Below are 24784 nucleotides of genomic sequence, written 5' to 3' on the forward strand. Positions count from 1 at the left end.
TGGCCACAGTGAGAAAAGTCCTGGATGCGAACGATCTTGCATCCAGGAACTAAAATGCTGGTGAGAAGTTTCCTGGGGGCAGAAATACCGCGCTCTCTGGAGAGAAAGCGTCGGTATTTCTGCGGGGAAGTTAGATCGGTGAATGGGAATTATATTCCCATTCACTGATCGGGGGGCTAGCGGCGGGCAGCGGGGGCGCGCCCGATAGCGCGCACCAGCCGGCGGCAGCAGCAGTGGATAAGACAACATTCTCACTATGAAAGCTTATCACTACATATTAATAAAGCAAGCTTCTTTAACCTCCCTGGCGTTCTGATAATGTGCAGCCGCACGGCTGCGCATGGTTTTTTACACTTAATTTTTTTAAAATCATGTAGCTAGCCTAGCGCTAGCTACATGATACTCCCCACCCAGCGGAATCCCACCCACCCTTCCGATCGCTGCCGGCGATTATGGCCTTCAGTAGATCCCGTTCTGAACGGGATCTCCGTCAGGGCTTCCCCCGTCGCCATAGCGACGGCCGGAATGACGTCATCGATGTCAACGACGTCATAGGGAGTCCCAATCCACCCCTCAGCACTGGCACTGATTGGCCAGGCAGCGCACAAGGTTTGGGGGGGCGCTCGTTACGCGGCGGATAGCGGCGGCGGGCGGCGGCGATTGTCTACAACACGCAGCAAGCAAAGTGCTTGCTGCGTGTTTTAAAAAAAATTATTAAAATCCGCCCACCAGGGCCTGAGCGGCACCCTCCGGCGTCTCTGGACGAGCTCAGCTCGTCCAGAACGCTCAGGAGGTTAAATATTGATTGATGTGTGGTGATAAGTTTTCACTTGCCATATTATCACTAGTATGATCTTAGTGAATTGTGTCCTATGTCTGTGTGATACAGTTAGCCAACATGCTTGATGGTTGCATAGATGATTTCATATGGATTGTTTTTATTTTTTGTATAGTGAAGATTACACTTTTGAGTGGAATTGTTGGTTCTCTGCCAACTCTCTCTTGAACCTTTTAAAGTAGCAGTGCTTGCATTTCACGTGGAGAATATAAATTGGCTCCATACCTGGAAAATCTCCAGAACTCTCAAGAGAGGCAAATCCTGAGTTTCTACAGACTGAGCGCTCACAGGCTGGGAGACACAGACAGACGTACAAACCCAGGAAGAATAGACTATGCCAACAACGCGTGCGTCAATGATGAGGATCACTTCCTGCTGCACTTCCCCAAATACTGTATACTGCAACCAGAGTCACTTTTTTTTTAAAAATTGATGGACCTATTCCCAGACTTTCATGCATTAGAGGATGAAAGAAAACTCTAAATTCTACTGGGAGAGGAGGAATCCACAGTGACAATGGCTGCACACTATGTCACAGCATGCCTCAGACTGAGAAGAGGAATGCACAGTGACAATCACTGCACACTAGGTCACAGCATGCCACAGCCTAAGAGGAGGAATCCACAGTGATAATGGCTGCACACTTTGTCACAGCATGCCACAGACTGAGAAAAGGAATCCACAGAGACAATCGCTGCACACTATGTCACAGCATGCCACAGCCTGAGAGGAGCTTAAACCTAAAAATATCCACAGACTGCACTTCTATCCCAACCTTCAGGACTCACCCTCTTTCATGTCCCCTATTTCTCTTTGCTTTGGCAGTGCCTGTATAATGTCTTGGCCATGCCAATAAAGCTATGCTTGATTTGATTTGGTTTCCTGGACCAAGTAATTAGTATAGAGATGAAACTGCTTTTCCTGTTATTTGGGAGACTACACTTGATTGCAAGTTTGACATTCTTACCAATCCTTGTCCCAGACACATCCCTTGGGGAGTTCGCATCGTGTGATGACCTCATCAACCCTTAAGGTGGCCACACACCATACAATTTTTTAAATATCTGTTCAATTTAAGAATTGCAATACATTTTTCTGACTGATTGTAACATTTCAAAAATATGACCAATGTACCACACACCTATGTTCAATTTTTTCCTCAATTATAATAAAAATGATTGGAAACTCAGAGAAAATTGCTAGGGTGTGTATATTAATAAATTGACAATCCAGCACACACCATACAATCTTTAGTAGAAATTGAAGAGAAATATCTGGCATTCCGGATCGATTTAAATCGAAAAAACCGGGAAATCCGATCGGATTTTTCAGTCGAATGAAAAAACTTTCGATTTTTCGAGAGATGCGATCATTTTTATCGAATTACTGTAAAATCGGATCATTTTATTGTATCGTGTGTGGCCACCTTTAGCCAGACCTGATGGACATGTAATCAACTGTTGACAAGGTGGGGAATTCACCGACCTGCAGCCGCCTACGAAAAAGAGGCCTTACATGTGAGGAGATCAGATTATTAGTGTTTACACTCCTGGCCAATCCACAAATGTTCATCATAGTGTGTCCAGACTCCAGTTCATAATATCTTCTGAACCCTTTCTCATTTGGACAATGCTCCCTAAATCAGACGGCTGGCAGAAGATTAGTGAAATAGTAAGAAGGCACAAAGACTCCTTCACCAGCTCATGGAATGTGAATGAGGTGAAAAGATAAATAACCATATTAATTTTAGTAAAAAAAACAAAAACAAAAGTGGGTCTCTTTGAACAATTTAGAACCTATTTTGTTTGCAGTGATGGCAGTTGTATTACATACCTTGAGTGTTGGGTACAACAGGTGCCCAGATATGTTTAGACAGCACACAGAGGTCAGGTAAAGTTCAAATGTGGATTGTGAGATCAGAGAATATTTTTAAAAGTAAAGAAGCTATGTAAATTGCCATGTAGGAAGCCAGACACTTGTCTGTAACAATGTGGCAAGTTGTTTGTGATTTTAAATAATTTCCCCTTACACACAAACAAACACACTTTTTTTTAAATTATATTATGATTAATACCAGGGGTTTCAAACTCAGTCACGTAAGACGCCAAAATCTAAAGCGTAGACAAAGTGGCAGGCCAAATTGTTTATCAGGTTTTAAAGGACAACTATCAAAGTTAACGAAAATTCTAAATGCCACATATATTTCCAGTAATTACAGGCAAATAGCAATACAAAGGCTTTTTTTAATCTTTTCATTTCTTATGAGAAGTAGAAAATATGACATTTGCAGAGAACAGTTTTCACTGTTGGCATTACTATGGAGGACTGTGCCCAGCACATCCAGCATACAGAAACAATCTTCAGTGGCTCTAATACTGTGAGTAAAATGTGTTCAGAATGATAGAAAGCAGAAATATAGCCTCAAATATGTGTGAATAATTATCAGCTGCAGCTCTGTGCGTTTCTCTCTCTCTGGGCTGGTGCACACCAAAACCCGCTAGCAGATCCGCAAAATGCTAGCAGATTTTGAAACGCTTTTTTTTATTTTTCTATGGCGTTTTGCTAGCGTTTTGCGGATTGCTGCTGCGGTTTTCAGTATAGTAGATTTCATATATTGTTACAGTAAAGCTGTTACTGAACAGCTTCTGTAACAAAAACGCCTGCAAAACCGCTCTGAAGTGCCGTTTTTCAGAGCGGTTTGCGTTTTTCCTATACTTAACATTGAGGCAGAAACGCATCCGAAATCCAAAAAATGCCTCAGCCAGGCATTTTTCGTTTCCGCAAAACGCCTCCCGCTCTGGTGTGCACCACCCCTTTGAGATACATTGACCAAGCAGATCCGCAGCCGCAAGCGGATCTGAAAACGCCCAAAAAGCCGCCCGGTGTGCACCAGCCCTCTCTCTCTTTCTCTGCCTCGCAGTGCAAAGTAAACAGTTTACAGCCAGGTTACAGTTCAGCACTATCAGCATGTGACATTGGTAACCGAGCCTATCAGCATGTGGCAATGGGAACAGAGCCTATCAGCATTTGGCAATGAGAACCGAGCCTTTTAGCATAACTAAATGGGTACCAAGCCTATAAGCCTGTGGCAATGAAAACCAAGCCTATCAGCATTTGGAAATGGGAACTGAGCATTTTAGCATGTGGCAATGGGAACTGAGCCTATTAGCATGTGGCAATGGGAACTGAGCCTATTAGCATGTGGCAATGGAAACCAAGCCTATAAGCATGTGGCGTTGGGAACCGAGCCTATCAGCGTGTGGTAATGGGAACTGAGCCTATCCGCATGTCGCAATGGGAACCAAATCTATCAGTATGTGACAATGGAACCCGAGCCTATCAGAATGTTGCAACGGGAGCCAAGCCTATCAGCATGTGGCAGTGGAACCAAGTCTATCAGTATGTAGCAATGGAACCTGAGCCTATCAGAATGTTGCAATGGGAACCAAGCCTACCAGCATGTGGCAGTGGAACCAAGTCTATCAGTATGTAGCAATGGAACCTGAGCCTATCAGAATGTTGCAATGGGAACCAAGCCTATCAGCATGTGGCAGTGGAACCAAGTCTATCAGTATGTGGCCATGGAACCCGAGCCTATCAGTATGTTGCAATGGGAACTGAGCCTATCAGCATGTCGCAATGGAAACCGAGCCTGTGGCAATGGGAACTGAGCCTATCAGCATGTGGTAATGAGAACCGAGCCTGTGGCAATGGGAACCTTCTCTTGGAAAAAGATCAGTTTCTATGGATGAGCCAGGAGGACACTGGGAGTGCGAAGAAACACAATTGAGACAGTAAATAGTAATATATTAACTGCTTCTTTTTTGTAGAAGTTGTGAGTACTTCTGTCTGCAGGTTTACTGCTGAGTAATCAGCATTTGTAGCTGGTTTACAATCATTGCTGATCTCCTACAAACAGTACATTGATGTCACAGCCAGCTTCTGCACCTTCCTGTCATGTTGAACCATTTGCTCTGCAGGAGGTGCTGAGGCCCTGAGGGAAACTGACTGCCTCTTGAGTTTGGCACCATCTGTTGGGAACTCTTATTCCTCATCTGTAAAGCACTCTGTATAGATAACGAGAGTCTTTAGCTATTGATTTGAAGTCTCAGAGAGATATTGATGCGATCGCACTCTCTTTGTGCATAACTAAATTCCTTCCCGTGAAGGGGATTTCTGGACAGAGCCTAATTCTTATTCCTTTCCCTTTTTGTCTGTTGGTGTTTTTGATCTCACAGCCAGTGACGTGGTCATTGTTGCTATTCTTTGCTTTAGTGTTATGTAATGCAGTATAACCACTGCTAGGAACAGCATCAGCAAGAATAAAGAGTCTGCAGAAAACATCAAGCCTCTCTGCTAAAATATTATAACCGTAAAATCCAGGATACCAAATACTTTCTTCATGGAGATGGGTTACAGCTTTTTTACATGTTTTTATTTTTGACTGGTTGAGTTTCATTACTTCCTTGTCCCACAGGAAGTGGGTGCATCTTTCCTAAGGTAACAACAGGGCTGCGGAGTCGGAGCAATTTTGGAAACCTGGACCTGGAGTCAGAATCGGTGGTTTAATAAACTGAGGAGTTGGAGGATGATTTTTGTACCGATTCCACAGCCCTGGGTAACAAAAGGGTTGAGTCACTAAACGTCAGTAAAGTTTCTGAGCGCAAGAAGCACCCGGCAATTTTACCTATACTCACGTATACAAGATTTTGCACGTGCTTCACCCCTCTTCTAGAATCCCCTGCCACATCCCATCCCATCCATCCATCCATCCCTCTCCAATGCTGGGTAGTGTAATGGTTAAGGGCTTTGCCTCTGGCACAGGAGACCTGGGTTCAAATCTCAGCTCTGCCTGTTCAGTAAGCCAGCACCTATTCAGTAGGACACCTTAGGCAAGGCTCCCTAACACTGGTACTGCCTATAGAGCGCGTCCTTGTGGCTGCAGCTCTGGCGCTTTGAGTCCGCCAGGATATAAATGTTACTTCCCCATTTGACCTTTGCCCAAGTTGCACTCCTACTAGATAACCTAAAACACACTGCCTCTAGGTATGAATATTGTCTACTACCCCACTACTTGTTCCCTTCCTATTCCTTTAGATTAAGAGCTCGCAAGGGCAGGGCTCACTCACCTTTTTGTATCTTGGAATTTGTTACACATTTATTCATATTAATGTTGTCACTGTCATTACCATTTCTGTATTTTGTACCGATTCTGTATTTTGTACCGATTCTGTATTTTGTATATTGGTGTATACAGTACCAATGTCTGTATTATTTTGTACCCCGTGTTTGTTCCTTACTTTGTACAGCGCCACGGAATATGTTGGTGCTTTATAAATCAAGAGATGCTAGAAGTGTTTACATTATCTTGTTTGTTTTCTTATCAGTTACTGTTGTAATCACTTCTTCAAGTTCAGCAATGGTGCTAAGCTTTCCACTGAAGAAGAAAGTGCTGTGTTTAACTGTTTGAATGCTGTTCTGCTACCCGTGGTTTTTTTCTGGTAGTACATTTTTTTTTGCTGCAAAGAATCTTTTAGAGCAAAGAAGAAATGCGGAGTTTCATACCACTTTAAGCCATAGACCCTGAACAAGCATGCGGATCAGATGCTTTACTGAAATCTGACTGGATTTGCTGCATGCTTGTTTCAGGTGTGTGACTCAGACACTACTGATGCATTAAAGGTCAGCAGGACTGTCAGCGCAACTGGTATTGTTTGAAAAAGGAAACAAATATGGCAGCTGCCATATCCCTCTCACTTCAAGTGTACCTGACATGGGCAGGAGAAACAAATTATACCTACATGGGGCTTTCTCCAGCCCCTTCCAGGCTGATCGCTCCCTCACCATTCTCCTCCACCTCCTGGATCTTCTGCAATTCGCCCCAGTAAGACGTCCAGTCGGCGCAGGTGCAGTCTGGCCATGCATGCTCCATGTCATGCTTCCAGTTGCCAGGAGTGTTCTGCGCCTGCACAGTAGTACTGCGCATGCGCAGAATGCTCCTGTGATGGGAGCGCGATGGAGGCGCACGGATGCACAGTACGCCAATTTGCAGAAGATCCAGGAAGTGGAGAAGGATGGCGAGGGAACATCAGCCTAGTGGGGGCTGGAGGAAGCCCCACGTAGGTATAATTTGTTTCTCCTGCCCCATCTCAGGTTTGCTTCAACTTACTAACTTTTTGATGCAGGTTCCCTTTAAGAAGCGCAAAGGAATTAAAGCCATGTAAATATTTGTAACTATTGCTGGGGCCGTCCTGTGTTTAGAAAGCAAACCGTTTCTTGTTTTCACAACTTCTGTTTTTGTAAGTGTTCACATTTAGCCGTGCAGTTTGTTTTCTGAGCACACTTCTTTCGGGCTTGTTGTAGGCACATGGAGAGAACATCTGTTTTCTTGCGGTGTCAGTACGTCATGGCTCCTCTGTTTCATCTGCGATGAATCAGGTTATCCCTGAACCCCCCTGCGTTAAAATTTGCAAGCGGTGATGCCACTTTTCCCCTGTCGCCTCTGTACAGCGGCAGCGGATGGCATGTTATGGAACTACGGCACTGAAGTTCCAGGTAACTATTTTTAATGGAGATTTTGTCTGCTTTGATGTGGTTTGCATTATAGTCTTTTTTTTTCTTGTTCTTTATACCCCAGGGATCTGTTGTATAACACACGCTTTGTTCTGGCCCCCTGTCTGATGAGAGGAGAACTGCATGACAGGTCAGTAGTCTGGGCTTTAAATAAGATTAACAGTTGTACTTTATGCCTTTTTATTTTTCCGCCCTTTAGGATTTATCTGCTGTCAAAGATTTTAAAGTCCATCCCCCGGCTGAGATCTAAATATACCATCTAATAGCTTAGCAATCACAGAGATGAAACGTTACCTCTTTTGTGTGTGAAACTAAAGGTGGCCATACATGGTACAATTTTTCAATTAGATAATTTAGTTCGATTATTCTGTTAGATCGAATATAAAGATTTTTCCAGCATGTTCGATCATTTTTCCCGAAAAAACGGGATAATTGTTCGAAAAAAAATATTTTCAACTTTCATTCAATTCGATCATTTAGATCGAATAAACGGGAAAATCGAATGTTTTTATTGTATCGCGTATGGGCACCATAAGACATCTACAACCAGAAAATCTAACTTAAAGCGGACATGAACCCAGAACTTCCTCTCTGTTCTAAAAGATAAGCAACAGCATAATAACCATTAAAGAAAAGCATTTCTTTGTTACAGCTGATACAAATCCTGCAATAAATCTGCAGTGTGTCTACTTCCTGCTTTCATGGAAGCAGACATAAGGCTTGATTCACAAAGCGGTGCTAACAGTTAGCACCCTGGAGAAAAGCCCCTTATCACGCCTAAACTCAGTTTAAGCGTGATAAGTTTAGGGGTGATAAGTTTAGGTGTGATAAGTTTAGGCATGATAAGTTTAGGCATCAACTGGGTAAGCACCGCAGTGCACAGCTGATCAAAAGTTTTGCGCTAGCAAAGTCTGGTGCACTTCGCATAGAGTTTAATGGCGCTGCTTTGCGTGCGGGACTTTGCGCGCGATCTAAGCTTATCACACCTAAACTGTCTTTTCACCAGCGTGGTGCAATGGTTATCATGCCTAAAGTCTTTTAGGCGTGCTAATTGGGTTAGCACCGCTTTGTGAATCAGGCCCATAGAGTTAACATCCTGTGTTTACAAATTAGCTGTATTAACACACAAAACCTGAACAATAGTTAAATTCAACAAAGTATTCTTCCTCTGTAGATCATATTAAAATATAACTTTTAATAATTTCCTCTAAAATAGAGTATTGTACAAATGACTGCCTGTCACTACATATAATTTCTCATGTATACATAAACTCGGGGTTATAAGTACATCAAAACGGAGTTTGTCTCCTTCCCCTGAGTTTAAAACATATAATGCTAATTACAAATACCCCCCACCAAAAACAAAACCCGACATGTTTCACTTCCTTGCGGAAGCTTTTTCAAGGGAATAAAGTGCTGTGCATTAGTGCAAGGTGCAGAGTGCTAAGGTGCAATTACATTAAACAAAACAGAGAATCATAGAGCATGTCTGCTCATGACAGCAGTCAAAACTTTTGACTGCTGTCATGAGCAGACATGCTCTATGATTCTCTGTTTTGTTTAATGTAATTGCACCTTAGCACTCTGCACCTTGCACTAATGCACAGCACTTTATTCCCTTGAAAAAGCTTCCGCAAGGAAGTGAAACATGTCGGGTTTTGTTTTTGGTGGGGGGTATTTGTAATTAGCATTATATGTTTTAAACTCAGGGGAAGGAGACAAACTCCGTTTTGATGTACTTATAACCCCGAGTTTATGTATACATGAGAAATTATATGTAGTGACAGGCAGTCATTTGTACAATACTCTATTTTAGAGGAAATTATTAAAAGTTATATTTTAATATGATCTACAGAGGAAGAATACTTTGTTGAATTTTACAAATTAGCTGCTCTGCCGAGGAAGCCAGCTGACACAGCGGAGAGATCAAATTACACTTGTGATTAGTCACATATAAAGGGGGAATTAGACAGGCTAAACTCTCTAAATACATACAGGGTGCATTTCTCTATGTTTTTTTTTCTGTCATGTGCAAGAGTTCAGGTCCACTTTAATCCTATATAATAATCCCAAAGTGTTGCTGTGTCCTCCTTTGTCCCTGTGTCCGTGCGTTTGCGCTACTGCACATGTGCAGCACGGAGAGCTGTTGAGACAGGAGGGCGGGGCCAGGGAGCCGGGCGGGTGTGTGCACGGGAGGAGGGGTGTGTGCACATGCACACTGACATGCGGCGGTGGCAGCGATGTGACAGAGACCTAGAGCCCGTTTTTAGTATTGTTAATACTTACATTGTTTAGTTAGAAGGCAAGGAAATGGTAACTCAACTCCACTCCATTATTGGGCTATGATTAAGGACCAGTTGTCTGAAACAAGTCAGCTGTATGATGTGGTGATTTTTGGATACGTCCATAATAAAGGAACTTAGCTTCTATGGACATTTTGCGGGCATCTTTCTGTAATAAATTGTTTAGTATTGTTTATATTTACCTCCCCTGGATCCTAAAAAGGCTTCCTCGTCCTCCTCATCCAGGGACAATCCAGTGACAACTGGTATGGATGCTCATTCGGATTTCGCAGAACTCGGGAAATCGGAAAATGGAACTCGGAAATTGGATTTCTGCAGATATACTGCATCACTGCAACTCGGTAATTTTAGGCCAATCACAGAACTCGGAAACAATGGACCAATCAGAGAATGCAGAAACAACTCGGAAGTATTTGGCCAATCTGAGAATGCAAAAAAAAGACAAAAAAAAACACTACTAGGTAATCAGATTTCTGACCAAATACTGAATTACCACAACTCGGTAATTTTAGCCCAATCACCGAACTTGGAAGTATTTGGCCAATTAGAGAATGCAAAAAAATGACCCCAAAAAAACACTACTTGGAAATCGGAAATCCGAACTCGGAAGTCGGAAACCGATCGGAATTCCGTGAAATTGGTAATCAGCATTGGCAGAAATCGGAATTTCTGCAGAATCGACATTTCCGACCATCTTTGTGCAAAATCCGTTGCATGCAAACCATTTTGGAAGCAATCATCCTCCATTAGTGCAACTGAATTCAAATTTTTATGCAAAAAAAAGTGCAACTGAGTGTGAATTTCCTGCAAGTGTTTTTTATCACTGCTAGAGGTTCCTGCTTGATGTGAGTGACTATAGAGGGTTAATTGTTGTTTGTATGTCAATTGACCACTCCCCTCAGGACCTCCTTTCCCATTTCAATTCTGGGCCATCCATAGGAGGAGCACAACTTCCCTTGCTTGTCAAAAGACTGCAGGACCGCAGTAGCACAGACCTGATCTGACTCAGGTGGAGGCGCGGACGACTTGGGCTTGAGCAGTAGCACAGACCTGCTCAGGTGGAGGCGCAGATGGCTCACACATGAGCAGTAGCACAGACCCGATCAGGCTCAGGTGAAGGCACGGAAACTTGCGCATGAGCAGTAGCACAGACCTGATCGGACTCTGCATTTTGCTTATCTTATGATGGAGTGTTTTGTACATATTTAAAATCAGTTTTATTTTATTAAAAAAAAAAAAAACAGTATTGCCCCCCCCCCCCTCCTTCCCACTCACACTTTATTATTTCTACCACTATCCCCTTGTTCAGGCTGGTATTGGCCAGGAAACCTGAGCCCATGGGGTTGGAAAGCCAAGCTGCATGGAACTATGTTGCCTGGGTGATGACAGCCCACATTGGGGAATTCTCTGCAAGGACGTGGAAATCCTTATCCCCTTCCAGTGCACCATTTTCCAAGGGGATCTTCTCCTGCTCTGGTTTCCAGGATGAGGTGGGGTAATACTATGAATGGAAGACCCCCATTCATAAAGGGGCCCCTGATATGACAATGTCTTGGCTTATAGACCCAAGTGATTTTTTCAGAGTCTTCCACCTTTTTTTCTTTTCAAAATTGCGAAAAAATGTAACACATTTAATTGGGAAGATTTTTTAAATTTTACAATCAATCATAAAAAATTGATTTTAATTCAATGAACTGAAAATAATTATATGAAACTGTATGGTGTGTGGCCATCTTAACCACTTCAGGACCACAGGCTTTAACCCCCCTAGTGACCAGGCCATTTTTTTTGAAAATTGAGTCTTATTGTCCAAAAATACGGTATATAGCATCCACATCTTACACAGTGCCTTGTTGCTAACTGTCCCCCACAGGGGCTCACAAACAATCTAGTCCCTGCCATAGTCTGAGCATTTTAGTCTAGGGTCAACTTTAGGGGGAAGCCATTTAACTTATGTGTATGTTTTTGGGATGTGGGGGGAAACCAGAGAAACCCACGCAGACAAGGGGAGAACATACAAACTCTTGAGAAAGCCCACATCGTAGGGCAAGACGATTGTTGACCTTCCTCTGCACCTCCTCTTGATCTGTAAGTGCTGATAAGTATACGCTTTTACCTTATGCTGTTTGTGCTTTTATGAAGATTGGATTAAAGGTTTGGAAGTTTTATATAAGAAGCATAGCATACTGCTTCTGGATTCTTTTTGTATTTGAAAGCACGTAAAAACTCTTTGCAGGTAGTGCCCTGGCTGGGATCCAGACCTTTGGCAAGGACAAACCTTCATTGGTACAGATCAATGTACAAATGGCAAGTCTCAGTGGGCAATTCAAAGATGATAATGCTGGGGCTCGTGTCCTGATCATTTCTATACTAGGGAAACACCAGTTATAGAAGAGTATTCAGGGGCAGATGGCCCATGACGCTAGGTGAAACAGGTTCATCAGGTGGCATTGATCCTGGAGCGGCATCCCGGCCACCCCCCCTCCCCCCGCCGCTCGGGTTACCTTCTGAGCTGGTGAACGCTTCCTCTATGATAGTCCCCGGCCAGCCCCCTCTCCTCCGTCATAGACCTCAGTTAGAGTAGCGTGACTTGCAGCTGCTGTGAAGAGTAAGGAAGCAGGACAGCGGTTCCCCTGGTAACGGCAATATACAGGAAGTAAGCGGCGGCCTCGGGGAGGGAGGGGGGAGCAGGCTTGCCACCTACCACCTATACTGGGGCAACTATACTACCTATACTGGAGGCAACTATACTACCTATACTGGAGCAACTATACTACCTATACTGGGGGACACTATACTACCTATACTGGGGGACACTATACTACCTATACTAGCTAGTTTGCGAAACCGGTCGGGAAGGAGACAGGCGGCACCTTTATACTGTCCTTTACTGCTGACCCATACACGCGTGCAACTTTCTCGGGGTTCCCATTGCATGGGCCCGTATGTAAGTTTTGTTTTTATGCTATTTTTAAGCTGTTTTTACTATGAAAACTCTATATTAACGGTTTACACTTAGAGTTGCCGTTTGTTTTTTATGATGTTTACTGATATCCATTCGTGAGATGAATCATTGCTGAATTGGTGGATCCTGGACAGACTGTTGCTTCCTGATGTCCTACCAAAGCCTTGATACAACCTTATAATGGGTTGTCCCCAGCTGGTAAGGCTCTTTCCTTTTTTTGGGTATCCATGATTGCAGAGCTGTGCCGTGACCCCAATATTTATTGTGGTGGAGATTTACCTGCTCTTATTCTTTGTTGAAGACTCGTATTTTGTTTTTGGACTCTGCGCTGATCATATATAATTTACCTGTTTGTGAACTCTGGACACCGTTCTTCTCTCAGCAGCGCCCACTTTGCTTCCTTGGCACTGATACACATATGCAAAATAGGCAAACACTGACTAAATCATCTATAAATGAATATTGTAAACAATATTCAATTTTATTCATTATGTTATTTTCACTACAGTTCCTCTTTAAGTAAACGAATACATTAAATGAAAATGGAATTGCATAATAATGAATTTTCTCCTTTTTTAATCAGATCAAATAAAAACGCCTGCTTAGCACATCATATTCTTAATTCAGTTAATTCAGCAAGTTATGGTTTTACCAATCAGCAAAATGCAAATATTTGACATCAGCGTCGCCCTGTTTGATGTGCTGATAAAATAACAAGGAGTAGAATCTCAGCCGCTGATAGGACTTCAAGCGATGGAACGCTCCGCCTATTCTACGGCCGTATCGAGCAGGCTTAGCATCGTGCCATGATATTTCTGATGCTGTTTCTCTGCTACCTCCCCAGTCATTGGATGTAGTTGGCTAAGGTCACTCAAGCAATCTAACAAACACGCCTTTGACGGGATGTTGTATAAGAACTGGAACAGTGTCATTACTTGTGGCGCGGTCATGTGCTCCCCGGGTCCTCGCTGCATCTGCTAGCTCATGAATAGGCATTGTGATGGAGAGGATGAGTATAGAAGCTAACATGCTTCTGGCTTCCTTCTTTTTTTAAAAAAACAACACTAATGCACTATATAGAAGGGCTCTAATCCACAGAAAAATACAGAAGAGGGAAGTGTTCTTTATGTTCCCAGGTGCAAACTGGTGAAAGACTAAACAAATTAAACAAACAAACAAAACCAAAAAAGAGAGATTTAATCTTAGTTTAAGCCTAGTTTCATGAAAAATGGAAGTTTAATTGTGGTAGGCGTGCAAAGGAGTTAGAACATACATGTCAAACCCCTGATTGCAGAGCCATCATATTTGGCCAGCAAGTGGTTTCCTCACTGTGCATTATTTTTGTCCCACTCTAGACCACCAGGGAAGCTATATTGGGGGTAAAACCCTAGATCACCAGGGAAACCACACAGGGGCGGACAGGGAAAGCACTAGACACCAGGGATCTGTATAGGGCAGGGTGGCTACTAGACACCAGAGAATTGCTTAGGGGTGTGGCATTTACGAATGATTATTCATGTGAACAATTGGAAATAATTGTTGGGGACCACTAACGGAAGAAAATCTCCTTATAAATCAAAATCAGAATAATAATTTTCAGATCGATCCCACCAATCTGATTGGATTGGTTTTGATATTTTCGTCCATTAGTCCCAAACATACATTTCCCATCGTTTGGCAAACTGTATCATAAGTGGCCACAGTTACTGACATGAATTTTTGCATGTACACTATAAAACACGGTGTAAATTGTCAGCACTATATGAATTCTTAGTGATATTGCTTTCATCAGCATTAATCACTTTAACCTTAAAGAGAACCCGAGGTGGGTTTTAAAAATCCTAATTGCACACAGAGGCTGGGTCTGCATATAATGCCCAGCATCTGTTGCTACATCGTTCTCCCCCATACCCCCCCCCCCCCCCTGCGCTCTGCTGGCCCCCATAAATCAAATCGCTGTGCCAGCGACATGCAGCGTGTCAATAGCCGGCTGTTTACATGGCCACTGTCACTCTCTGCCACTCTCCCGCCACCTCCATATTGCCGCTCCCCGCCTGCGTCCCTTCCCTTTCCCAGCTTATTTGAGGGAAGGGACGCAGGAAGGGAGTGGCGACATAGAGGAGGCGGGGGAGCGCCGAGAGTGACAGGAGCAATGTAAACAGCCGGCTAGCGACACGCTGCGTGTCGCTGGCACGGCAATTTGATTTATGGGGGCTAGCAGAGCGCAGGGGGGGGGGGGTCTGACGGAGAACGATATAGCAACAGAGGCTGGGCATTATAAGCAGACCCAGCCTCTGTGTGCTAATAGGATTTTTTAAAACCCACCTTGGGTTCTCTTCAAAGCAAACCTGAATCAAACGTTCCTCCACTGGATTGCATCTCTGCATAACATTAAGGCTACTTGCGCACTAGGGCGTTCTGTAGCACATCCTGAAAAAACAGCCAAGCAGCACATACTGTTCAATGCAGGGTGGAGTAAGGGTGAAAGGGCAATGCATGATGGGATGGCACAGCGGGTTAAGCACAAGAACGATGTGCTCATCAGTTGTTTCTTTGTCAGTGTCCCTATTACAGTTCTGGCATGGGACACCTGTACACACGCTACATTCTCAGCTGAGTACCTGAACCCCATAAACTGCATGTTCCATTCCTCCATGTTGGAGCTATGCCCCGCTGCTCAAAGTTTTGTCTAGAGCAAGACCACATGCTTTGTCTACTCAACACCTTCTCCCATTTAGCTAACGTCTAAACACAGCAGCTGCAACCGGGAGTGTTCTGAGCATGCCCAATTTGGATAAATTCTAAACTATTCATGCTCCGGACGCTCCCAGCTGAGGTACCTGCACACATTGGCTATCATTCATAAAGCATTCCCGCATGCGGAAATGCGTAATACCGCTGACTTTACCGACCACCGAGCAAGTTCTGCATTCATAAAGCCTCTTTCCGCATGCGGAGCTGACATTCCCGTGCAGAGTGACAACGTACCGCCTTGTGCGGCTTTGATACGCAGTTATCCAGAAAAAGTAGCAAAAGGTTCATTCATAAACATTTCCGCATAGCGGTATGCGGAAGGGGATTACCGATCCCCTGGATGTAGCGGGAAGCTTGCGGAGTACATGTAAGTGAATGGGACGGACCTCCCACACATCAGCAGAGAGAGCACCGCATGGAGGGACTCGACCAGCTTTTCTGTTTCCACATGCCTACCGCCCGCCTGCCGACACCATGCTCCAGAAAACCTCCGCACTGCTACCGCCCCAGGCACAAAGTTTATGAATTACCACCCAGAAGGCACAACTACCGACGGCGGTATTCTCCCGCACGGGTTCCCCTTACCGACAGCCTGTTCATGAATGATAGCCATTGTGGGTGAGCACGCAAAAAAAAAAGGCACGCAGCGTGTGAACAGAGCATGTGCCCTCCAGCAGTGAATGGGGTGCCATAGCCAACAGGGAGGAGACGTCACCAGAGCTGAGGGGCCACACAGTAAATGGGGTTACTAAAAAAGCTCCAGATATTGCCACCTCCAAATTTTTATTCAGTTCAGATGTACTTTAAAGGGGGTTGTAACATCCAAAAGTAAACAATTTCCAAAATTTCCAAAAAATAGTGCCCCGAAAATATGTAACCCCCCATCCCCCCCTATTTTTTTTCTTAATCTAGGTTCCTATTTTGGCTTCTTTTTTTTTTTTCCTTTTTACCTGGTCTGGGTGCTGTTAGGGCTGGTTGACATTGGAGCGATTCTTCAGCGGCGATCAGCAAAGTACTGCTACTGATGTATCCCTATGAATACATTCACACTGCAGCGATAGCGATTTCGATTAATCGCAAAGCACCGCCTGCAGCATTTCGGGGGCGATTACCCTGTGATTCTCATTCTATTGAACAGGAATCACAGGCGAAAATCGCAAGATTTTGCCAGCAAATTGCGATCATGGGCAAAGCACAGAGTGTGAACCGTACCTAACTGCAGGAACTGTGCGGTGCCAGCAGGATTGTGGGATGTTTTTTAAGCTACAGTAAGGCGCTTATCTCAGTATGCAAATAACAGAATGCTTCATATTTCGGATAAGATAAGGGCACTATGACCTCTCTGTTTAAAGAGATTACACAGTGATAAGCCTGCTGTCTAGGTGATGTTTGCTGTGGGAGGTACAGTAAGCTGTGGCAGTAGGGAGGGAAAATTAACACTGATCTGGATTTTAAAAAAAGGGCAGAAGTGATGTCACTTTTCGCATCACAGTGAAACAGTAAAGCTGGAAACCACCTGAAATATTTTTTTATTTTTTTCATATCACGTCTCTTAACCCTCCTGGCGGTCTAATAAATTCCACCAGGAGGCAGCACAGCAGTTTTTTTTTTTAAATCATGTAGCGAGCCCAGGGCTCGCTACATGATAGCTGCTGCTCAGCGGCATCCCCTCGCCCGCTTCGATCGCCTTCGTCGATCTCCGATCAGGAAATCCCGTTCAAAGAACGGGATTTCCTTGAGAGCATCCCCCGTCACCATGGCGATGGGGCGGGATGACGTCACCGACGTCAGCGACGTCGTGACGTCATTGGGAGTCCCGATCCACCCCTCAGCGCTGCCTGCCACTGATTGCCCAGGCAGCGCACGGGGTCTGGGGGGGGGGGGCGGCACGGCGCGACGGATAGTGGCGATCGAGCGCGGGGCGGCGGCGATCAGTGTGCTGACGCAGCTAGCAAAGTGCTAGCTGCGTGCAGCAAAAAAAAATTAAGCAAATCGGCCCAGCAGGGCCTGAGAAAACCTCCTGCGCGGCTTACCGCCAGGAAGGTTAAATCTGATTGTGAACACTAAAAAGAACAGGATAGGTAAGCTAAACTAAGCTAAAAAGTAATTCCTTATTAGACTTTTTTCAGTTAATATGGAGTTTCATTCCACTTTAAAGCAGATCCGAACACAGAACATCCCCAGTGCTCTAAAAGATACACCACAGCATAATAGCCTTTAAAGAAAAACATTTCAATGTTACAGCTGATATAAATCCTGCAATAATTCTGCAGTGTGTCTACTTCCTGGTTTCATGTAGGCAGACATAGGGTTAACATACTGTGTTTACATATTAGCTGCTCTGCCAAAGCAGCCAGCTGACACAGCAGAGAGATCAAATTACAACTTGTGATTAGTCACAGATGAGGGAGAATTAGACAGGCTAATCTCTCTAAATACATACAGGGTACATTTCTCTTTGTTTTCCTTCTGTCCTGTGCAAGAGTTCAGGTCCAATTTAAGGGCCCGTTTCCACTAGAGCGAATCTGCATGCGTTTCCTGAGACAAGTGGATGGGCCTGTTTCCACTTGTCAGGATTTCTGAGCGTTTTTCTGTGCAGAAAAAATCTGCACGGCAGAGCCATCAGAATTCGCATACCGCATACTGCTATGCAATGTATTTAATAGGGAATTTGCATGCGGTTTTGACATGCGAATTTTCATGCGAATTCTCATGGAATCAATGGAAAAGCACACAGGCACTGCCATGGTTAAATTCGCATACAGCGTCATCCATGCGAATTTTTACCGCGCCAATTCCCACCGCACAAGTGCAAACGGGCCCTCAGACTGGACTTGAGACAGTTAACAGGCCTGGTGTTATGTTGGCCATATACAATGCAATATTTAGAGCAATTTGATTTAATAATTCCATTGCAATGGCTGGATAAAGAATTGTGATCAGTCATGTGTGGCAACAAACAAATGTTGGCAGATTTTCTGGAAATACGCAGCTAATTGATAGATTGTTGTTGTGTTCCTGGATCAAAGCAGTTTATTTTGCCAGAGTTAATCTTGGCATCAGCAGCACCTGACTATTGCTGAAAGGATTGTATTGGAAAGGGCTTCATTTTCTAGCCAGCACTCAGCTATTCCACTGCCAGAAAAAAAGGACTTGCTGAAACGCCAGCACTGAAGAGATTGTGGTGGACGGAGGTTAATTTTGGGGCTGAGGTTCAGCTAGTAAAATGCTGGCACTGAGGAATTCCTCTGGATAAACTGTATTTTTTGGACTATAAGACTCACTTTTTCTCCCCCAAAAGTGGGGGAAAAAATCACTGCATCTTATAGACTCCCTGTACTGTGCCCATGCAGAGGAGGACATAGAGGGACAAACGGAGGACGCAGGGACACAAAGGGGCATAGAGGAGGACACATAGGGACATAGAGGGCACAAGAAAGACAGAGGCGGATGCAGAAAGACACAAAAGGGACAGAGAAGGACACAGGGAGACACAAGGGGGCATGATGAGGTACAAAAGGCCGCATAATCCACAAGATGGCTCTTTATGGATGCACCAGGTTTAGTATATATAGTTTTTCACCTGTTTTTTGTCTAGGTGCGTCTTATGGTCAAGGGAGTCTTATAGTCTGAAAAATACGGTAGTTTAGATTCTGCACAAGCAGTGAAGGCGATTGGCGGTAAATTGATATCGTACTATTGGCTGTGCAATGTTTTTCTCATCTGGGACATTTGTTCTTGTTCTCTGTGGGGGGTGCCTGTCTACCGCTGGTACCGAGCGCTAAGAAAAACAATCAGTTGTACACAGTGGCGTAGCTAAGGAGCTGGGAACCCCGATGCAAGTTTTACTATGAGGCCCCCCAAGCACTCAATACATAACAATTGATACGGCGCACCAAAACCTGCCAATGGCAACTACAGTGTCAGGGGTGCAAGAGGGGGATGGGGAACAGTGTGCTAATGATTATTACTATTCAAAGTATCTATAGAAGTGATTATTATGAGCACAGGGCCAATACAGAGCTAATACTGTAGTTGAGGGAGGGCCCTTCGGGGCCCCTCTGGCCCAAGGGCCCCGATGCGGTCGCTACCTCTGCACCCCCTATTGCTACGCCCCTGGTTGTACACAAAAACTGAAAGCTTTTTTATTTTAATTAATTTGAGAAATCTTATTGTATTCTTATTTATTCACTGAATGGAGAGGCAATTTTGTTAAATTAATGTTTGTGAAAATTGAATGGTGTAGGGTAGATTGACAATGTCTTGGCTTATAGACCCAAGTGATTTTTTCAGAGTCTTCTATCTTTTTTTCTTTTCAAAATTGCGAAAAGATTTAACACATTTAATTGGGAGGATTTTTCAAATTTTACAATCAATCATAAAAATTGATTTTTAATTCAATGAACTGAAAAGAATTATAAGAAACTGTATGGTGTGTGGCCATCTTAACCACTTCAGGACCACAGGCTTTACCCCCCTAATGACCAGGCCATTTTTTGTGAAATAGGCCTCTGTAGCTTTAAGGCCTTTAAGATCCCCCCCCCCCTTTTCTCCCCACCAACAGGGCTCTCTGTTGGTGGGGTCTGATCGCCCCCAGTTGTTTGTTTGTGTTTTTTACAAATATTTATATGTTTTTATTTTGATTAAAATATTATATATTTTTTTTAATTTTCCCTCTGACCCCGCCCCCCCCCCCCCCCCCCAACCAGCTAAACCCTCTGATCAGCTGTCATAGGCTTCAGCCTATGACAGCCGATCACCTCTGTGCCTATGGAGGGTACAGCCATGTCACACGGCTGTCCCCAGTACAGCGCTGCTGCAGATCGCAGCGCTGTACACCCTAATTAGACGGCGGTTTCGCCGTCTAACAGTCTCCGAGCTCCGCTCCGCCTATCAGGCAGGAGATGCGCACACGGCCTACGCGCGATCTCCTGTAAACTGGGGCTGCCGCTGCGGCCATGCCCATCAACGTGACACGGTCGACTAGTAATTAAAGAGGAACTTTAACTAAGGACTGAACTTCATCCCAATCAGTAGCTGATACCCCCTTTTCCTTGATAAATCTTTGCCTTTTCTCAAATAGATCATCAGGGGGTCTGTGTGGCTGATATTGTGGTGAAACCCTTCCCACAGTGTGATTTCATGACCATGGTCCTGACACTTTGCTGTCCGTGAACCACGTTGCATTGTGGGAAATAATTACTTTTTCAATATCTCGCTCTGGGCTTAGAACTCTCAGTAACGAACATTCCAGGCAGAGCTAAAGAGGTCACCACCAGAGATAAATTTTGGAATGTAAATCAGGGAGAGGAAAGATTTTACAATGGGCAAACAATGACTAAATGATCTATAAATGAATAGTGTAAAAAATTAGCAATTTTATTAATTATGTTATTTTCACTACAGTTCCTCTTAGATTCCTTCTGGTGTGTAGTAGGTGTAGTAGGTGAATATTAGTACAAAGAAGAATTTAGTTTGATTACGTGTAACTTTATTATTTTTTTTCTTAACATCTACCTATTTTTCCCCTCTCTCTGACATCCTCTCTGGTGCCTGGAGGGGTTTCTTCATCTTTGCTTTTTTTTTTTTTTTTGCTTCAAAGCAAATCTTTGCAAATTACACTTTAATTTACCTAATCTTTCCGCGACAACAGAAAAGCTTAATATGTCACTTAGCAAATTTGTTAACGGCACAATAGAGCTGATTTTTCTATTTGCCAATTTGCTCTCAATTTGGAGCCAGGTCTGGCATAAATTTGCTAGCTTGGAGTTTATGTGAAAAAAAAACACCTGTACTGAAAATTATTCAATGTGAAAAAGCGCTGTGCGCAGCTGCTGGTGGCGGGTGTAGGAAGACGTGTGAATGTGGCATTGTGTTGGGTCTTAGCTGAGCACAGTGTCCCCTTATTCCCACAGTGTGAGAATTGCAAGTCGGCAATTCGCTGGTATCATAGCACAAGAGTCAGAGGAGTCAGAATAAGCTCTGCAAAGAAATTCAGGTTTTTTTCCCATCTTTCTCTTGCTCGCCCTGCTCTGCGCCTGGCATCCGGATTTACGAGCTTAAAGGTTAGGCATCTAGGCTCGTTGCTCTGTTAATTTAGATAATTAATTAATTAGTGCCTCATTACAATCGATCTGGAAGAGTTGCCACGGGTGTTTAGCGCAGCCAGTTTTTTTTTTTTCCCACATCAATTGACCTTGTTTGCAGGAAATCCTCACAGTTCATGATTAACAGAGTTCCGTGTGTTTAGGCTGAGCTGAAGTGTGGATGTCTTGACAGTCGCAATACCAACACCCCTTCGCAAAGGCTTAGTGATGCCTGCTACTTCTACTTGACTCCAGGGCGGAAAATATATCAAGTCAAAAAAGTCATTTATGAAAAGTGTACACAAAGCATTCCTTCACTGTTTACTCAATGAGCTTGAGTCACTAAACCGTGATAACTCAAATATCACATCTTATCAAAGATATCACACCTTATCAAAGTTAACACGTCTTATCAGAGTAGCATAGCGAGCGCTTCAAACGTATGCCTGCTAATTGGCATTCCTGCCCTGAGCCCCTGCGGGTTCGTAGCGCTTGCTATGCTAAAGGTGCGTACACACGCCGGACTGGAGGCAACGACGGGTCCGTCGTTACCTCCCGCTGGGTGGGCGTGCCAACGACAGTCCGGCGTGTGTACGCACTGTCGGCGGACTGATACGGCTGCTTCTGAGCAATCCGCCCGGCGGATCGCTCAGAAGCAGCCGTATCAGTCCGCCGACAGTGCGTACACACGCCGAACTGTCGTTGGTACGCCCACCCAGCGGGAGGTAACGACGGACCCGTCGTTGCCTCCAGTCTGGCGTGTGTACCACCTTAAGGCGTGTTAACTTTGATAAGGTGATATCTTTGATAAGGTGTGATACTCTCCTCTCCTTTGAACTGCATGGGGAAACAACATTGATTTACTAAGGCTGTGTTCACAGTATGGTTATTATTCAATACCTTTCTTCTCCTAAGTTTTCTCCTCTGAGATAATTTTCCTCATTCCTGTTTAGAATAAGTTTTTAACACTGTGCAATTGAAAAAGTACTAAGTAGGTGAAAACAGTGGCGTACCTAGGGAATTTAATGCAGATTATTTACAGACCCCCCCCCCCCCACCCCCCTCCAAAAAAAAACATTTTTTTGAAGGAAGGGTTGACGGGTTGGGGGCCCAAGTGTATCGCTGCAAATTTTGGGGAATTTTTTGGGAAAAGGGAGTCATCAGGATGTGGACGGAGCTAACTGTTATGAAACTCTGTATTCTGTACAGAGCTACAGTAAATGTCAGTGCTATATAAATACACAATAATAATAATATGGTAGGACATTAGACTATGACTATGGTAGGATTAGACGGTGAGCTCCTCTGAGGACAGTCAGAAAAGGGGGACAAATGAAACAGGGGGATGCATAGGAGGAGGGGGGGGGGGATAAAAAAGCAGAGGCACAAGACACAGAGCCTGGTGGGAGAGGAGAAATGTCAGGAAGGACTCTAATCAGGACTGTAGACATCACTAGTGCTGTTTGGCAGGGACATGCTTTTAAAATACACCACTAAAATCTGAAAAGAGGAAAGGGTCATAGGGGAAGATGACAGGGTGGGAGGGGGAGCTGGGAAAAGAGATAAGATTACCTGCAATCAAGCTAATCTACATTGCCTGAAGCTTATTTCTCTGCTCACTACAGAAGTCAGCTATCAGCACCTGTATCACTGGCTTCTGCAACTTCAGACTGCCCTGCATTATTGATTAACCACTTTACCCCCAGCCGTACGTATATCTCCGTCCCTTTTTCCATCCTTTCACCCCCATGACGGAGAAATCCGTACCTCCCGCGCTCCCGCCGCTGCCCGTGCTCCCGCTCGCTCGTGCGCGCACTCCCGCTCTCATGCACGCCGCCACCCGCTCGCCCGGAGATCAATGAAAGGGAAAAACCGTTCCTGTTCCTTGATCTAAGCCCCACAATGATCTGCTGCTTCTATGATAAGCAGCGCGATCATTGTGGAAAAAAAAAAGTTTCCCAGTCTCATAGCACTTCCTGCAAGCGTCCTTCCAACGCTTGCAGGTCTCATAAACAAAAAGTTACTGTGGCCATCTTGTGGCCAAATAGTAAAACTACATCCCAAAGCATTTTTCATATTCAAATGCATTATTTACAGACCCCCCACCCCCCAAAACTACACCCTAAAGCATTTTTCATATTCAAATACATTAGTTTTACACAAAAAATTAACTCATTACCTCCCACACTCCCCAATTTATTTATTTTTTGGGGGGAATAAAAGAAAAAAAAATTACAATTCAAAAAATTACATAAATAGTTACCTTAGGGACTGAACTTTTAAATATTTATGTCAAGAGGGTATAACACTGTTACTTTATAAACTATGGGCTTGTAATTAGGGATGGACGCAAAACTGAAAAAAAATCACCTTTATTTCCAAATAAAATATTGGCGCCAAACATTGTGACAGGGACATAATTTAAATGGTTTTTAACCGGGACAAATGGGCAAATAAATTTCATGGATTTTAATTACAGTAGCATGCATTATTTAAAAACTATAATGGCCGAAAACTGAAAAATAATGAATTTTTTCCCACATTTTTTCCTATTTTCCCATTAAAACATATTTAGAATAAAATAATTCTTGGCATAATGTCCCACCTGAAGAAAGCCTAATTGGTGGAGAAAAAAGATATAGTTCATTTAATTGTGATAAGTAATGATAAAGTTATAGACGAATGAATGGAAGGAGCGCTGATAGGTGAAAATTGCTCTGATGCTCAAGGGGTAAAACCCCTCAGTGGTGAAGTGGTTAATTACTCTGATTAGAATAAAAAATCAATAGTCTAGGGCACTCTGGTATTAGAGCAGCCAGTGCATATGTCTACTAATGACAGCCAACTTCTGAAGCACTAAACACATCCTGCCACCTCTCCCTGCTAATGTCCCAGCTGCAGCACAGCAATCATTCTCTCCACTCACCCTGCTGCTCTGCACATTCACTCACTGCAGGCTGTGTTTAGCAAGCAAGGAAACACTTTTCCCACGGGACAGGAAGGGGGAGGATTGCTAAATCGAGAGCAGGAAGTAGTACCAGTAATTTGCGACTTCAGGTGAAATCGCACGTGCACGCCCCCGCCGCACAACTGTCCCGTCATCGCGCAGGTCGCCGTAAGCCTCCTGCACATGGGTGGTTCAGTCTTTAGAGAACCCCAGTATAGGTTAGCCAGACATAGGTGCTCCCAGTATAGGTTAGCCAGGTATGAGTGCCCCTAGTATGGGTAGCCAGGTATAGGTGCCCCTGTATAGGTAGCCAGGTAC

Source organism: Hyperolius riggenbachi, chromosome 5 (genome assembly GCF_040937935.1).
Source record: "Hyperolius riggenbachi isolate aHypRig1 chromosome 5, aHypRig1.pri, whole genome shotgun sequence".
In the NCBI taxonomy this organism is placed as follows: Eukaryota; Metazoa; Chordata; class Amphibia; order Anura; family Hyperoliidae; genus Hyperolius; species Hyperolius riggenbachi.